This window comes from Saccoglossus kowalevskii, chromosome 20, assembly GCF_978046115.1.
Source record: "Saccoglossus kowalevskii chromosome 20, keSacKowa6.1, whole genome shotgun sequence".
NCBI classification, from domain to species: Eukaryota; Metazoa; Hemichordata; class Enteropneusta; family Harrimaniidae; genus Saccoglossus; species Saccoglossus kowalevskii.
Window position 1 is genome coordinate 4,479,806 of NC_140660.1, and position 19,754 is coordinate 4,499,559.

Consider the following 19,754-nt stretch of genomic DNA (forward strand, 5'->3'; position numbering starts at 1 on the left):
AGAGGTCTTTATTCAAATTATACGCAAATTGTTAAACTAGAGGTCTTTATTCAAAATATACGCAAATTATTAAACTAGAGGTCTTTATTCAAATTATACGCAAATTATTAAACTAGAGGTCTTTATTCAAATCATATGCAAATTATTAAACTAGAAGTCTTTATTCAAATTATATGCAATTTATTAAACTAGAGGTCTTTATTCAAATTATATGCAAATTATTAAACTAGAGGTCTTTATTCAAATTATACGCAAATTATTAAACTAGAGGTCTTTATTCAAATCATATGCAAATTATTAAACTAGAAGTCTTTATTCAAATTATATGCAAATTATTAAACTAGAGGTCTTTATTCAAATTATATGCAAATTATTAAACTAGAGGTCTTTATTCAAATTATACGCGAATTATTAACTAGAGGTCTTTATTCAAATTATATGCAAATTATTAAACTAGAAGTCTCTATTCAAATTATATGCAAATTATAGGTCTTCATTCAGACTTCATTCTACATATATGTTAATTAATAGTAAGCTAAAAGGGCTCCATTCTAAATCTCTGTTAATTTTTAGTAAGCTAAAGGGCTTCATTCTACATAAATGTTAATTGATGGTAAGCTAAAGTGTTCCATTTTACTTCTGTTCATTAATAGTAAACTAAAAGCGCTCCTTTCTAATCCTCTGCTAATTTTTAGTAAGCTAAAGGGCTTCATTCTACATAAATGATAATTGATGGTAACCTAAAGTGTTCCATTTTACTTCTGTTCATTAATAGTAAACTACAAGGGCTCTATTCTAATTATCTGCTCATTTGTAGTAAGTTAAAGGGCTTCATTCTACATAAATGTTAATTGATGGTAACCTAAGGTGTTCCATTTTACTTCTGTTCATTAATAGTAAGCTAAAAGGCTTCATTTTACTGATATGTTAATTGATGGTAAGCTAGAAGGATTCATTCAAACTGGAGCTCTATAGGTGAACATTGGAATAAATTTGCATATAATTTTAATAAAGCCTCCAAGTTCCTGTCGTCATGGGACTGACAATTTTTATCTATATAAAAACAAAATGTGTTAACATTTAGGAAATATTGCATTACATCACACCAAGGTTTTGAGATAGATCGTCAACAGCAACCCATAAAAGAATGGTGATTATCAAAGATCATTTACATATTATTAGCATGAAATAGAAATATGCAAGCTTATTGGGTGAATATATATTTCAGCCAAACAAGCATTTACATCTCATTATCATAAATCAATGTAGAAAAGTGATTGGTTAAATTAAAGTATGTGCATATCATTAGCATAAATTAGTTACATGAAGTATGAGTGGTGGTAATTATCAATCATTAGCATATCATTAGCATAAATTACAGTTATCATTAGCATAAATCAGGCTGATTGATGTAGATCCTGCTGTAAATATAACTGAAAGAAATTAGTTCTAAACTTTTAAAAAACATTTTTGTCGATTGCTTTGTCGATTATAAAATTTCACATACCAGGTTCACCATCATCATCAGCGAATGGTACGTCATCGGTTGTTGCTGTCTCAGGACGTGACTTAGCACTTAACAACGAACCGTGCATTGACGTGGATTTTGATAGTCGTCGTACGATTCGCCTGTCTTCCATTTGTTGTTTCAGTTTACTGATGAGATCTTTTTGACTTTCAGATTCAGACTGCGGCTGACTTTCCTCACTTGGTATTTCTGATGGCACACCAGTTGCCTTGTCTGTAGCCTGTAAGAACAAAATACAGAATTAATGAAAGAAAAAACACTTTTCCTTAACTATATTTTAGCTCTAGCAAAGAAAACAGATTTCAGAATAAGCAGTCACTTATTTGAATCACAAGAAAGTCAAGTTGTCATTCACATTTACTTAGGGAGCAAAGATTTATTTACAGTCACTTAGGGGGTCAATATTTCAAGTTGTGATTATCGGTAACTTGGAAAGTCATACAGTATTCTATTTACATTAACTTAGAAAGTCAAGTTGTCATTCACATTTACTTAGGGAGCAAAGATTTATTTACAGTCACTTAGGGGGTCAATATTTCAAGTTGTCATCGGTAACTTGGAAAGTCATACAGTATTCTATTTACAGTAACTTAGAAAGTCAAGTTGTCATTCACATTTACTTAGGGAGCAAAGATTTATTTACAGTCACTTAGGGAGTGACATTGTCAAGTTGTCATTATCGGTAACTTAGAAAGTCATACAGTATTCTATTTACAGTAACTTAGAAAGTCAAGTTGTCATTCACATTTACTTAGGGAGCAAAGATTTATTTACAGTCACTTAGGGGGTCAATATTTCAAGTTGTCATTATTGGTAACTTGGAAAGTCATACAGTATTCTATTTACAGTAACTTAGAAAGTCGAGTTGTCATTCACATTTACTTAGGGAGCCAAGATTCATTTACAGTCACTTAAGGGTCAATATTTCATTTGCATTATTTATAAGAGTAAATTTTTGCCATTTGTTAAAAGTGTACAAAAGTTCCCGCCAGCTTTTGTCAATAGCATTACAATCATTCACTTAGGGAGCATAGTTGCTATTTACAGTCACTTAGGGGGTTAATAGGTCATATGCATTATTTATAAAGCAAATGTTTGCCATTTGTTAAAGTGTACAAAAATTGCCACCAGCTGTTGTCAATAGCATTACAATCAGTCTTTTAGGGGGACTAGTTGAAAAATTTGCAGTAACTTAGGGAGTTAAACTGAAACTAAGTACACATGTCAATCACATTACATTATATTACTTGGCAGTAATAATGCAAAGCAAGCAAAAGTTAAACATGCATGTTTTCAATCAGCTACGACATGACATTTATTTAATCCAAGATGGAGGCAAGGTGGTAAAGCTTGAGATATTATGGGATGTTAAAGCTAGAAAACAACAAGAGGTTGCAGTCTGTAAACAGTAGATGCACAAACACACAAAGATATATACAACAGAACATTCTAGTAACATGCTATGATGAAATATACTCAACATTTTAAAATAAAAAATTGGAGTTCACTTTATCAAGATATTTTGTTTACAATGGAGAAGAGCATTGTGTGAGTAATGTACATTTCAATTTATTTTAATCCGTCTTGTAGGTAGAGTTTCTACAAGTGGGTTGTTGCTAAGTACAGTAGCTCGGAAAGTAGAGATTTTAGGGTAGTAACTTAGAGAGTATAGTTATGTACAGTAACTTAGAGAATGTAGTTATAAGCAAACCATGGTCACTTAAGGAGTATAGGTACCAAACCACAGTCACTTAAGCAGTATGGGTATCATACCATAGTCACTTAGGGAGTATATGTATCAAACCACAGTCACTTAGGAAGTAAAAGTATTAAACCATAGTAACTTAGGGAGTATGGGTACCAAACTACACTCACTCAGGGAGTTAATTGTCAGAAAATGTACATACTAATTAAATAATCAAATAACCTATATATGAACTCCAATTTTTGAGGTTTACTTAATAAATTACATCAAAATTAATTATTAAAATTCAATTCAAACAGCACATTAAGACTAATAATCTGACTTGTACCTCATCCACAACAAATGATACAGATTTGGGTTTCTATGGCAACAAACAATGATGGAAGAAACATGCAACAAGTTAGAATGTAGATGAATAGCACCCTCAGGGTCAGCAATTAGAAACATGCAATACATTGTCCTTAGGGAACAGCTGATGAAATGTGACATTTCAGCGCCCTCTATGATCAGTGATAAAACATGCATTACCAGCGCCCTCTATGGGCAATGATTAGAATGAAACATGCAATACACCTTGGTCTTGAAATCTACAACTGATAAAACATGCAGTAGGAGCGCCCTCTAGGGGCTACGATAATTATTGAAACATGCAATAAAAAACTGCAGATGAATCAAATGACAAAGACTGGAAATTGAATAGGCTCAATTACACTAAATATCTCGTACAACTATTTTTAGTATGAATTTGAATTTTTTTCAAAGTTTTTAAAATCTTTCAAATCAAAAAAATGAAGTGCAAGATTTTCCCCATTTTATGTATTTTTAGTTTTTTGACCAAATGAGCATAATTTCCCGTTGACAAAATGTAATAATCAAAATAAAAAAAAATTGCAAGTTTATTTTTAAATTTGTGGAAAGTGATTCTTAACCAAAGGTAACCATTGTCACATTTCAAAAAATAAATCTGCAGAATTTTTTTCATATTTATTTAAAAGTTTTGATCAAGATGTGTAGCAAATATGAAATTATGTCTATTCAGTCCAAAATTATTAAATAAATCATCAAAAAATACATAGAAATGTTCAAAATGTTGTTCATAAGAATATATACAATGGAGAGATATTGACTGCAATTTATGCAAATGACTATAATGAAATGACATTACCATGCAACATGCAATACTGAATATTTGTTATAATTCAAATTTTATCTCAACAAATATTTCAAGATTTTTTTTCCAACATTTATTTTGATCTAAAGTAATTTTAAATAAATCCAGATTTTAATTGTATTTCAATCAAAGTGAACAAGTAAACCATTTCCTGATTGGTTTATCAGTTTTTGTGTTACATTCAGGCCAATCCTAGGAACTCAAATGAAATTTAATCATGTATAATGTTATTATGAAATTAATGAGAAAGACAGTTCAGCGAATGTATCGATCACCATGCCGTCTGAGAACACACTTTGTGACATTTTCGTGATCATCTTATTATAAATGATAGTTTTCAAGGTTGTAAACTTAGTGGGATATACAGTAATATCCAAAATTTGACGCATAGATTTGTTGTGCCTAAAAATTAGGTAAATCTAACAAAAATAGTCAAATAGGAATTAGAATTCATAGGATATTCAAATTCAAAATTTTCAAACATAACCACGCAGGCTTTCACAGATGATTAAAGCGGGAGGGTCTTCACCTGCGCACGCGCGAGAATTGCGTCCCAAGCGATGAAAACAACACATGCTAAAAATGCAAAGGCTCATGGGTAGAAGCTTGTTTGTAAATAACAACACGCTATTGCCATATGACGCATGCGCAGGTGACGACTGCCCCGCTTTAAATACTATAATAGTTTTAACTGCCAAGATTTATCAGATCAGTGAGAAAAGCCCTGTCATTGGCTAGGCCTAAGCCTAACACAATTAACAAACCAATCAGAAAATATCTTACTAAGTTTTGATAAATAGTGGTGACAATTCCAAGAAATCCAAAAAAATGCGCAATGACAATCTACAGAAATGAACATACTAAGGGACATGAGTTACCAAGGTAACTAGAGTTGTGTGAGGTTTTTTTGAATTACAGTTTGTTTGTTTATGATTTCTTACCACAGACTTAGCAGTCTGGCTAGACATGGGAGGAACCGGTGATGAGTCAGGTAATAACTGGGTCAGATCACGATACTGTCGGTAGGGAAATAGGTAGGAAAGCATGAAATTTGGTGAGTACAAGTTGAAAAGTCAACAGCCCCTCCGACATTAACCTGTAACCCTCATAAATGGTCCCAACCACTAGCATGAAATGTTTATTTTACTGCTGTTCTCATTTATGATAAAAAAATAAAGTTATATTGCACAGCGCTGAAAAAAAATGAAATACTTTTTTTATTTTGAAATTATAATGATGCAAAATCCTGTCAAAATACAATGGTGTGTGAAACCGGTTAAGAACAAATCTATGGAGGAAATAAAACACTACACAGTCATACAACCAATCAGGAAGTGTTTTACAAATTTGAAAATATATATACTTGAAAACCACTTTCTGATTGGTTGTTATTTTTGAGGCCACAATAAAGTTTGTTCTTCACGGTAATGTATGTTCACACGCCATTTGAATTTTAACCGTGCATATTAATTAGACATATGCAATTGAGTATGCATATCATGCGCTAATTACACAGATAAACAAGCTTCTAATGCATGTCTGATTTTCCAGTGCTCTGAATCAGTTTCTTTAATTTCTATACATGGCCAGTGAGGGCAGTATTGATTTGGCAGTAGAAAACTCAATTCAGGAAGATATTGATCAGAAGGCCCAATCAAGAAAGCAGGCGGCTAAAATTGAATTCATTTACACACAGTATTAGGAAAAGTAGGGTAGTTGGGTCATTTAGAGGTCACACTGCTCGTTTATAATGTTTTGTGTGTTCTTCTCTCACCACAACCACCAAGTATTACACTAAAAGTCAGAAATCTACTTTGATAATAATTCACACATCAAATCGTGCGACACAACTTATTTTTTTGGATGTCCAAAACTTGCATTATAAGAACCGCTTATCTACATAGCATAAAAACTGCAAAAAGTTACATGACTAAGCCAGAATTGTTTGCAGTTTCAGTAAAATATTCCGACCCAGAAATGTTACATTTTCCAGTGTTTTGATGATTGCTGTATGGGAATAAAAATAATAAATTATTTTACATAAGGTCATTGCACTTTACATTTCGCAATAATATAGCTGCATTATAACTTTACATACAAAATTTTCATCACTAAAAATATTCTTATTTTGATAATTTTCTCCAATTATTATTTTAATTTTTTTTTCATAAAAATCATTATTTCTGTTGATGTTCAAAATTCATCATTTTTTTCTTTGACCTAAAAAAATTCAGAATAATCTGTGAAACAAAATACAGGACTGTCAGAATTTTACTGAAAAAAAATTCAGCTTTTATGAAGAATCTTTAAATTTAATGACAATTTCTGAATAAAAGTAAAAATTCTGTCAACACATTGATTTCTATAAAACAAATCAAACAGAAAAATGTTTTATTTTAATTTTTTTGTTTTACCAAATTATAAATATTTTAGTGATGAAAATTTTAAATGATTTACAGGATTTACTGACATATTGAGCAATAATTTAAAAAGCTGCATTATTAATTTACATTATTTTCCATGATATATATATTATTGTTTGATGGTCTGTCCTCTGAGATATAATAATTTAAAAAACAAATACAATAAAAATTAATTTTTTAGCTAAATAACCAGAACAAAAAAAAACAACAAAAAAAAACATTTTTTAGTTTATTTAACATTTATGAATTATTTGAATTGTTATTTGTGCATTTCTACAATTTAGAAAATCTAGTTTTACAGCTCTCAGGGAACACACACGGTATTGCTATGAATACAGCATTGATAACATACTTAAAATTATTAAAAGGACGATGGTCATCGTGCCCCGTATATGTGAGATATGGGTCTCATTATAAATAAAGATGGCGACATTGACTGTTGCGCAGATCAGCGAGTACAAACTGAGATGTTACCAAACTTTAATTATGTAATTTTTTGGTGATTTCAAAGTCGCACTAATTTTAAAACTCATCTCATGTGTTTTCATCAGAAAAGTGCATTGAACTTTGCCAGAAAATAAATGTTAATCAACACAGATGTTGCACATGCATGGCGCGGCAACCACGGCCTTTCAATAATAATATGAAATATAATTATTTTTTACTTCAAATCACATTGTCCCAAACTCATAGTTAAAACACAAAACTGTTACATATAACTTTACATGGAAAAAAAATTAACTAAAAATGGAAGGAGGAAAAAAAAACAATTTTACTCAAGGAATGATCATACATGTTACTGTTACCATGACAACCCACACTGAATATTAGAGACATTAGGTTTACTGCTTGGCATGCTGGGTAATCTTACCATCTCAGCACGTGAGGTTTGCTGTGAGTGGTCAGTGATGGAAGGAAGCGGCGTGGTCTGTGTTTCGCCGTCCTCAACCTGACCGATATCATCATCCTGCTGGAAAAATGTTGCATGAATTGAAGAAAAAGAAATAGAACAGTTAGAGGAAGAGGATAAAACTGCACCAATCAATGAAGACAAGAAGTGACTCGAATAAATTCCCATTTTGTATCACACACAGAACACCAGTCTTGAATAATATTAAAGTTGAAAAGGGAACTAGACTAAAAGTTGGATGACATAAAAAAAAAATGCAGACAAAACAAAACATAACAATCATTGTTGAACTATTATCATTATTGAAAGATTTGATTGTTAATATTTTACTAAAAATTAATTTAAATAATTTGAATACATGTCCACCACATGACACACATGTGTTCACAACATGCACATAACATGTTTGCCACATGCACATCACATGCACATCACATGTCCACCACATGCACATCACATGTCCACCACATGCACATCACATGTCCATCACATGCACATCAAATGTTTATCACATGATATGCCTACCTTGCTTTTAGGAGTCTTTAGCGTGGATTTATCCAAGTTAAGAATTGCTCTTTGCTCCGGAGTCAACCTTTTAACTTCTTTCTTAGGTTCCGCTTCAGCTTCGGGTTCCGTCTGTGATTTTAGTTTCTCTTCAAGAGCAGCCTTGTCCCTGACCTACCAAAGATCATTGCAAAAAAGCGATTTTGTGACGTACAAATTCCGTATATGGATGAAAGCATCGCGTCGTTTAAAAACTACAACTGCGTTCGGTTGTGTATATAGTCGTTTATTATTTAAATAATAAATCTTGAGTTCATGCAGACCTAATTAACTGATGTTCCTTCAATGTTGCATCTGGATAGAATGAATCTGAATCCCTGGCGATGGCATTATGAGTCAATGCCAAGCTAATTTGATACAAGATTATGCCTGATTGGATAATAAACCCTGACATCTAAGCGTTAGACCAATCAAGGAGCAGCTAGCTTGTTTGTTGACACATTTTGCCTTGTATATATGCTTTGACTCAACCATTCATTGCATGTGACATCACAGAACCCCCTAAGGCTCCATCTAGAGAAATGAGCTTGTGTAGTCCGAGTATTTTCTATGAACTGCAAGCAAATTGAATTGACCTCCGATTTGAAACTTCTTGGCTCACCCACCCATGGTATGACTCACCAATGGTTTGACTCACCCTTTACAAAGTTTCATAGACAACCCAAATGAATGGGAAACAAATTGTATCATGTTCAGCTAAATAATGGGTATTTTTTGAAGAAAAATTGAACAATTTTGCTACAGCAGTTTGGCTGGATATGACTATTTTTAACAGGGCCTTTAGAGACAACCACGTCATACTAAACACAAACAGAACTTGACTTCAGCTCAGGTCAACTAACCGTGGGTGGGATACAACAATCACTACGCTACCTATTGAAAAAATAAAAAATTATATCTCACCAATTTTTCATGTTCATTGATTAACGCTTCTAGCTGCAGCATCGCATCATCAGCTTCTTTCTCGGCGTCCGCCTGCAACCGCTGCGACTGTTCCACCTGGTATATGAGTACCTGTCTCTCAGACTCCCATTTGTGTTGATTATCTCGGTACTGGGATTTCAATTTGTTGTATTTTTTGTACTATTGTCATCTTTGGTTGGTTTGTCTCCTTCTTGTAAGGCTGTGATCACTAACAAGCTCTGTGATTGGTTGAACAGTGTCACATGATTAAAATACTGCAATCTGATGTGATGAGGTGACTGAATGATACACCCTGATTTGCCACTTATAATATCACTCTGTCAGAACTATCACTTGGGGTCAATCAGAAAACTAGGGGTCAAAACAGTGGTGCATACCTGTATACTTTGGAAGTACCCCTGCTCTAGGGTTAGTTAGTCAGAGCAAACAGCTCAAAATTGCAGCTGAAACACATTTTGCTTTCATTGATTCATGCCATCAAATCATTTGCAAATCATTTTTTATTCAGTATTATCCAGGTTACAGGGCCTTCATGCAATAGTTACTCAGGTTACAGGGCCTTCATGCAATAGTTACTCAGGTTACATGACCTACATGTACTAGTTATCCAGGAATACTTTATTTTTGCTTGGAATTAATTTTCGCTATTTTCGCTGAAGGGATAATTCAGTTATGAGATGACTGAATGATACACCCTTTATCCAATTTACAGGGCCTTACCTCCTTCCTGTATTGTTTGAATCCACTCCTTAATTTCTCTTGTGGTAAAGCCGCCCATTTCTCTTCGTCTTCCAGCGGTATTTTGTCATCAAACGGCACTTCCTGTACAGTTTCCAGGTTGGATTTACCGCGTGATACAGGTTGAGGAGTCGGTACTTTCATGGAATCACTGCTGCCCTGCTTCTCCACTGAACCTGAATAATAACAAAGAAACGTGAGATAAGGCCAGGGACTCTGAATAATTGATGAATATTTGCATGAATTGTTGAAAATGAACAATTTTACTATTGCTTGTGTGATGCCCTCCCCCAAATACCCATAATTCTTTGAAATAAAACAGTTTGGCTGAACATGATGCTCTTTTTAAAGCGCGGTGGTCGTCGCGCAGCCCGTGTTCGAATTTCATGTAAATAAACAATGCATTTTACACGCGTTGTATACGTCGCTATGAGTCCCATATCGAACAGGACGCGGCGAGATGACTGCCGCCCTTTAACAAGGCCAACCTATTAAATGTAGCGTCCTGACATTACCTGGTCATACTAAACACAATCAGTACAACACATGTCATCAGACCCTTGGCTGCATCATATGGACATACTATTACATCCATGGTTGTAAAATCGATAAAACCAAATACATACTATACTATCATCGGTAAAAACGGTAATTTAACTTACTTTTGGTTGCTGTCGAAAGATTGGTATTCTGTCTACTACTGAACTGCTCCTGCACAAATAATAAAATAAATGATGTTAAAAATAATTTCCAAGAATTTTTATAAACAGAGAACATGCACGTACATCATATCACAATTGTGTGCTATATGGTTCTACAGATTGAATGTTTACAAACAACAAGCTGTCTGCACTGGACAGCATGTGTCAAATCAATGATTAGCGCCCTCAGTGGCTGTATGACACTAATATTCCACTGCTGTTTTTAAACAACTTGTTAACTATAAATAAAATGTAAACTGAAAGCAATTACTCTTAAAGATTTCTTCTGTTGTTCCTGATATGCAGCAAAGGAGAGAGAAAAATAAGTAGCATTAATAGTAAGACTAAAATAATACCATGCTAGAGGGCCCAATACCAACAAACCTCAGCTTGAAGGGCACTGACAACCACATAATCACTCGATATCAGGATAAATTTCGGTTTGGGGGAAAAATAAAAAATGCAGGAATATACACAACATTTTGTTTTCCCAACATGCCTTGCATCTGAGGTCATTGACATCAGGAATTGAACAGTTCTATTCTAAATGAACTGTTTTTTTTTTGATATTTTCTTCTCACATCTTTTCAAACTCTGCTATGGCACAAATGAGTGGAAATGGCATGCTGGGAAAATATGCTGATTCATAAAATATAAACTTGTGCAAATTGAAGTAGAAAATGGGGAAACAACTTTAATGTTGTTAATGTGTGTCTCAGGGTTATACAAAGTATCACAATGTGTGACCTTTGTAGATCAGTGCGACCTATGAAGGTCTCCCAAAGTACCAGGATGTGTGACCTGTGAGGGTCATACAAAGTACCAGGATGTGTGACCTGTGAGGGTCATACAAAGTACCAGGATGCGTGACCTGTGAGGGTCATACAAAGTACCAGGATGCGTGACCTGTGAGGGTCATACAAAGTACCAGAATGTGTGACCTCTGCAGGTCATACACAGTACCAGGATGTGCGACTTTTGAGGGTCATACAAAGTACCAGGATGTGTGACCTCTGAGGTTCATACGAAGTATCAGGATGTGTGACCTCTGATGGTCATACAAAGTACCAGGATGTGTGACCTCTGATGGTCATACAAAGTACCAGGATGTGCAACCTGTGAGGGTCATGCAGAATACATAAATTTCTTTTGCACACCATGCATTATATTTTACACCCAATGACTGAACAGGGATCAAAACAGGATGTAAATAAAATGCTGCAGTGACACATATTGTGAGTTCCATAGAAAAAAGTGCTGGCTGGTTTACAGTCCAAATGCAACTGAACTTATCAACTTTTAGTTCCCTTCCAAAAAGATTTATTGAAAGTTCATGTCAAATTTTATATATATTTTGTGATTTCTTGAAATTACTTTTCTCAACACTTTCATAAAATTTCATTTAAATCCATCTAACCAAACAGGGAAAGTACAAATAACAAAACCTATGAAGAAAGAATGAGTAAATGTTTCAGATACCAAAGTCAAATTTTATCACAATATAAATTTTCATAAAAAAATTTTAAATTCTCCATATTCGTTCAAAAATTTTAATCATAGCTTGCAGCCAGCAAGAAAATACATCCATTTTGTCGAAATTAAAAAATAAATTATAGAAAAATACATTAAACATTCAAAATGTTTGGAAATTCAAAAATATTGGCGGGAAAAATTATGGTGTTCAAAGGTTTAAACAAATCATGGTTCAGGACTTTTCACCACCAGACTTTCTCGCCCAAATTTTTCTGTGTTTTTTTTTCTTATATTCTTCAATATTTATAGAAATAAACAGTAATTTTGGACCCAACAACAAAATTTGAGTCAATTTATTCAACAAATTTGGTATTTTGGGCCCAATGTTCTGAAAACTATGTACAGGACTATTTTGTGAATTTGGCTAAATTTTACAACTACGGAACTCACAATACATGTGTGAAAAATCAAAGTGTCACTCTGGGAATGGGAATCAAATCGTCAAGTCACGCCAGTTACCCAGTTTTCTCGTAACCAGATGGATCTCTCAATGATCCCCGTCCTCATCTGTGTGGAAATTTACATATTCAACCAATATAAAGATTAGAAATGAACTCCTCTAGTATCCCATAATGCATTGCCTCATTAACACACAACACTTTTGTCATCATTCACAATTTCTATGCATACATAATATTTTTCAGAATTCTTTCAAAATTTTGATCGAGACTTGTAGCCAATTTGAAATTATACCAATTTGATTCAAAATTATCCAAAAAATACAGAAAAACAGACAAAATCTTCCATCATAATTTTGTGAAACACACAATACTGTGAAATACTTTATTTTAGCTGGAATTAATTTTCGCTGAAAAGGCATTTCGGGTGTTTTGTATGGAATTTATTTTTACTGATTTTTGATGAGTTGAATGTGAAATATAGGAAAAAAGTATATTTGCTGGATTTTATTTTCACGGAATCATTCCTTCAGCGAAAATTAATTCCAGCTAAAATGAAGTATTCTACAGTATGCAAATGGCACATCATTTGAGAACGGTGAGGCCAAATAAAACTAATTTATTTTTTTCAGTAACAGATTCAAAATTACTTGGGTTAAGTAGGTTTTTATTTGATGGAACATAATGTTTTAGTGAAAATAAATTTATTTACAGTAACTTTATTGCCTACGAACCATAAATACTTTAATTTAGGCATTATTTTTCAAACATTTCAATCTTTCCTATTGCCTAAATTTGAGTATAATTTAGTTTTTCATAGTCACTGATACTCATTCAATGTTTATCGTGAGTAGATTGAATGGGTGAACTTCATTTTAACATTGAGCTGTAATCGCTGTAAAAAGTTTTCAATGCTGAGATTATTTTTCGAAAATTACTAATTTCTTGATTTAAAAAAAAATCGTGCTGTTTTTCTGCCAAAATCAATGCCAAAAAATTGTACTACAACATTGATAAATCTCTTCTGTGTTGTATTTGCCATTCAGTGAATGCATAAATTGGAGAATTTACAGTGATATGTTACTCTTATTCAGAAACACACACACACACAGACAGACAGAAAGGGTAACCACAAAAACATGTGTACTTTAAATAAATTAACAGCGCAATGAGTGATTGTTGATGGCAGAGATGCAATGTTTCTTGCTGCGTTCTCAACTGAAATGCCATAAAATATAGCACTGACCTAATTTGCATAATAATAATAATAATAATAATATGCTAATAACCTGCACTGTTCTAATTGCTATTGTTCTCTAATGGCAACCCAAATAAGAACAGCGGGTCACTACACTAAAGTACCCTGGGAAGAGTCTGGGTTGTGGTAATTTGTTGCCTGCTACTACACCCCTAATGAAACTTATTTTTTCTAGAATTTTGAAAAAAAAATTCTGAAAACTTATTTTATGTTTTTTTTTCAGAATTTCTTATTTTTTTTAAATAAAAAATTAAGATATTTTGAGATCCTTACATTTACCTTATATGATTTGTATTTGACTCTTATATGTTTATTCAAATCGTATGAAAGTGGCAACAAATTTCCTAGTGATTGGTAAAAACTACATAAAAAAATAATTACATAGAAAAAAACTAAAATAAAATCTACATAAAAAGACTAAACAAAGAATGATCATAAATGTGCTAGCATTGACACAAAAAAGCTTTTTGATGCAAAATTGAACTTTTTGGCGGAAGGGAAGAGCCAATTGTACACATCTGCTTTTTTAAAATATCAAATAAAATAAAATAAAAAAATTTCAATTTGTGCAAACATCACAATGTCAGTTCTAATCACTGTCCCCCCACTCGACAATTGTCGAAACCGGAAAAAAACATTTTTAATGTGAGTTACGTGTTAAAATAGACGTACACTTACTAATTTAGATGACAACTGAAGCGGCAAATTGATCATTTCCAAATTTAACAGAAATCAAAAATATGGCTTGCGAGTATGACACAAAACAGCGATTAACGACAGAGAAGATCAGAGAAATACGAGATACGTCAACAATCAAAAAGTTCATTACATTAAGTATTTTGATTATTGCTACAAAGTAATTACACTGTAGTCAGTTTAAAATAAGAATGCTTCCAGACTAAACATACAAAACCGAGTCAACTGTTGTCATGGTAACAGACACAAATTATAAACAGTCAAGCAACGTCTCTTTTCAGATGTTGTACTATTTAGACAAATTGAATGTAATTGCGTTTAAATCACTTTTTTTTGTAATTGTCTGAGATTTGTTCACATATAAAAGTGAAGTACTAATAGTTCTATATATTTGGTGCAAAGCCACACCATTCAACTTTCGACAATTTTTTTTTTTTAATATCAAGACTAGTCCAACGCTGGTTTGCACGCTGTTTTTTAATTTAGAATATCATTTCTAGCCAAAATGCGTTAGGACTGTTTTATGTTCCTAATACGTTTTGAACACCATTTTTGACTTATACAATTATTATGAAATGACGACCCAGTATTTAACCAAAGTCGCACATTGAAAGTATATTTTCTGTCAGTGTCAGTGACCTTTGCAAAGTTTTGTTTTCACAAAGTCATCCTGAAATCCTGAAAATTTCTAGCAGAGTAAATTAAATTGTTCACATGTCACAGGCCTTAAGTTTTCTGATATGATTTTGAGAGAAAAAACAATGATTTTAATAATTCTTTGCACCAAAGGATGAAGCATGTTCAAACATAACTACTGTAAAATGATTAATTTTCACTGGGTTTAAATTTCACTGATTTACCATTTCAGGCATATTCAGTGGGTTTTAAATTCACGGTTTTATCATTTAGATAATGTGTTCTATGCTAAATTTTTACATATTCACTGGGTTTTAATTTAGTGCATTTACCAGTCAGCGGAATGAGCAAAATTAAAACACAGTGAATAATTAATCCTTTTACAGTATGACTTCAATGATATGTATGTAATATTGACAAACTTTTTAATGACATTTATTTAAATATTTGTTTGTTTGTTGAATAATGTTAATAATTTAAAAAATATTCTAATGAAGTCTAAAGTTTTGTGATTACAGAATATTCAATTCCGATTTAAAAAAATAAACAACATCCACAAATGATAAACAAACAAATAAATAAATGAATAAATAAGAACTCTGCTCCAGAGATGAACAATTATTTTAAATGTGTCTATGTGATCAAAACCAAAATACTGTCAATTATTATACATCTGGAAACAAAAACAGAATTATTTTTTTCAACAATAACCTAAATATTGGACAATTACAGGGGAGTGAAGACAATTACAGGGGAGGAAAGACAATTATAGGGGAGGAAGACAATTATAGGGGGAGGAGAGACAATTACAGGGGAGGGAAGACAATTACAGGGAAGGAAAGACAATTATAGGGGAGGAAAGACAATTACAGGGGAGGGATGACAATTACAAGGAAGGGAAGACAATTACTGGGGGGGGGGACAACAATAGGGAAGAAGAGACATATACAGAGAAGTAGCAATTACCACAGGGGCTGTGAGACAATTACAGGGGAGTGAAGACAATTACAGGGGAGGAAAGACAATTATAGGGGAGGAAGACAATTATAGGGGAGGAGAGACAATTACAGGGGAGGAAGACAATTATAGAGGAGGAAGACAATTATAGGGGGAGGAGAGACAATTACAGGGGAGGGAAGACAATTACTGGGGGGGAGACAACAATAAGGAAGAAGAGACATATACAGAGAAGTAGCAATTACCACAGGGGCTGTGAGACAATTACAGGGGAGGAAAGACAATTATAGGGGAGGAAAGACAATTATAGGGGAGGAAGACAATTATAGAGGAGGAAGACAATTATAGGGGGAGGAGAGACAATTACAGGGGAGGGAAGACAATTACTGGGGGGGAGACAACAATAGGGAAGAAGAGACATATACAGAGAAGTAGCAATTACCACAGGGGCTGTGGGACAATTACAGGGGAGTGAAGACAATTATAGGGGAGGAAAGACAATTATAGGGGGAGGAAGACAATTATAGGGGAGGAAGACAATTACAGGGGAGGAAAGACAATTATAGGGGGAGGAAGACAATTATAGGGGAGGAAGACAATTACAGGGAAGGAAAGACAATTATAGGGAAGGAAAGACAATTATAGGAGAGGAAGACAATTATAGGGGGAGGATAGACAATTACAGGGGAGGGAAGACAATTACAGGGGAGGAAAGACAATTATAGGGGGAGGAAGACAATTATAGGGGAGGAAGACAATTACAGGGAAGGAAAGACAATTATAGGGAAGGAAAGACAATTATAGGAGAGGAAGACAATTATAGGGGGAGGATAGACAATTACAGGGGAGGGAAGACGATTACAAGGAAGGGAAGACAATTACTGGGGGGGAAGACAATTATAGGGGAGGAAGACAATTATAGAGGAGGAAGACAATTATAGGGGAGGAAGACAATTATAGAGGAGGAAGACAATTATAGGGGGAGGGAAGACAATTACAGGGAAGGAAAGACAATTATAGGGAAGGAAAGACAATTATAGGGGGAGGAGAGACAATTACAGGGGAGGGAAGACAATTACTGGGGGGGAGACAACAATAGGGAAGAAGAGACATACACAGAGAAGTAGCAACTACCACAGGGGCTGTGAGACAATTACAGGGGAGGAAAGACAATTATAGGGGAGGAAGACAATTATAGGGGAGGAAGACAATTATAGAGGAGGAAGACAATTATAGGGGGAGGAGAGACAATTACAGGGGAGGGAAGACAATTACAAGGAAGGGAAGACAATTACTGGGGGGGGGGAGACAACAATAGGGAAGAAGAGACATACACAGAGAAGTAGCAACTACCACAGGGGCTGTGAGACAATTACAGGGGAGGAAAGACAATTATAGGGGAGGAAGACAATTATAGGGGAGGAAGACAATTATAGGGGGAGGAGAGACAATTACAGGGAAGGAAAGACAATTATAGGGGAGGAAGACAATTACAGGGAAGGAAAGACAATTATAGAGGAGGAAGACAATTATAGGGGAGGAAGACAATTATAGGGGGAGGGAAGACAATTACAAGGAAGGGAAGACAATTACTGGGGGGGGAGACAACAATAGGGAAGAAGAGACATATACAGAGAAGTAGCAATTACCACAGGGACTGTGAGACAATTACAGGGGAGGAAAGACAATTATAGGGGAGGAAGACAATTATAGGGGAGGAAGACAATTATAGGGGAGGAAGACAATTATAGAGGAGGAAGACAATTATAGGGGGAGGAGAGACAATTACAGGGGAGGGAAGACAATTACAAGGAAGGGAAGACAATTACTGGGGGGGGAGACAACAATAGGGAAGAAGAGACATATACAGAGAAGTAGCAATTACCACAGGGGCTGTGAGACAATTACAGGGGAGTGAAGACAATTACAGGGGAGGAAAGACAATTATAGGGGAGGAAGACAATTATAGGGGAGGAAGACAATTATAGGGGGAGGAGAGACAATTACAGGGAAGGAAAGACAATTATAGGGGAGGAAGACAATTACAGGGAAGGAAAGACAATTATAGAGGAGGAAGACAATTATAGGGGAGGAAGACAATTATAGGGGGAGGGAAGACAATTACAAGGAAGGGAAGACAATTACTGGGGGGGGGGGAGACAACAATAGGGAAGAAGAGACATATACAGAGAAGTAGCAATTACCACAGGGGCTGTGAGACAATTACAGGGGAGTGAAGACAATTACAGGGGAGGAAAGACAATTATAGGGGAGGAAGACAATTACAGGGAAGGAAAGACAATTATAGGGGAGGAAGACAATTACAGGGAAGGAAAGACAATTATAGGGGAGGGAAGACAATTATAGGGGGAGGGAAGACAATTACAGGGAAGGGAAGACAATTACTGGGGGGGAGACAACAATAGGGAAGAAGAGACATATACAGAGAAGTAGCAATTACCACAGGGGCTGTGAGACAATTACAGGGGAGGGAAGACAATTATAGGGGAGGAAGACAATTACAGGGAAGGAAAGACAATTATAGGGGAGGAAGACAATTATAGGGGGAGGAGAGATAATTACAGGGGAGGGAAGACAATTACAAGGAAGGGAAGACAATTACTGGGGGGGGACAACAATAGGGAAGAAGAGACATATACAGAGAAGTAGCAATTACCACAGGGGCTGTGAGACAATTACAGGGGAGGGAAGACAATTACAAGGAAGGGAAGACAATTACTGGGGGGGGGACAACAATAGGGAAGAAGAGACATATACAGAGAAGTAGCAATTACCACAGGGGCTGTGAGACAATTACAGGGGAGGAAAGACAATTATAGGGGAGGAAGACAATTACAGGGAAGGAAAGACAATTATAGGGGAGGAAGACAATTATAGAGGAGGAAGACAATTATAGGGGAGGAAGACAATTATAGAGGAGGAAGACAATTATAGGGGGAGGGAAGACAATTACAGGGAAGGAAAGACAATTATAGGGAAGGAAAGACAATTATAGGGGGAGGAGAGACAATTACAGGGGAGGGAAGACAATTACTGGGGGGGAGACAACAATAGGGAAGAAGAGACATACACAGAGAAGTAGCAACTACCACAGGGGCTGTGAGACAATTACAGGGGAGGAAAGACAATTATAGGGGAGGAAGACAATTATAGGGGAGGAAGACAATTATAGAGGAGGAAGACAATTATAGGGGGAGGAGAGACAATTACAGGGGAGGGAAGACAATTACAAGGAAGGGAAGACAATTACTGGGGGGGGGGGAGACAACAATAGGGAAGAAGAGACATACACAGAGAAGTAGCAACTACCACAGGGGCTGTGAGACAATTACAGGGGAGGAAAGACAATTATAGGGGAGGAAGACAATTATAGGGGAGGAAGACAATTATAGGGGGAGGAGAGACAATTACAGGGAAGGAAAGACAATTATAGGGGAGGAAGACAATTACAGGGAAGGAAAGACAATTATAGAGGAGGAAGACAATTATAGGGGAGGAAGACAATTATAGGGGGAGGGAAGACAATTACAAGGAAGGGAAGACAATTACTGGGGGGGGAGACAACAATAGGGAAGAAGAGACATATACAGA

The 19,754-nt window shown here is 34.9% G+C and overlaps 1 pseudogene across 1 annotated transcript in view; it reads right to left on the minus strand.

The window, feature by feature from the left end:
* LOC146729929 (uncharacterized) overlaps nucleotides 1-19,754 on the minus strand; it is a 50,967-nt pseudogene that overhangs the window by 8,650 nt on the left and 22,563 nt on the right. Inside the window, exons 4-11 of the transcript XR_014927969.1 lie at nucleotides 10,936-10,959; nucleotides 10,626-10,674; nucleotides 9,946-10,139; nucleotides 9,205-9,443; nucleotides 8,263-8,415; nucleotides 7,699-7,794; nucleotides 5,346-5,420; nucleotides 1,508-1,748 (exon numbers count right to left, since the gene is read on the minus strand). The product of XR_014927969.1 is annotated as an uncharacterized LOC146729929 (transcript). The remainder of the gene's footprint in view (nucleotides 1-1,507; nucleotides 1,749-5,345; nucleotides 5,421-7,698; nucleotides 7,795-8,262; nucleotides 8,416-9,204; nucleotides 9,444-9,945; nucleotides 10,140-10,625; nucleotides 10,675-10,935; nucleotides 10,960-19,754) is intronic.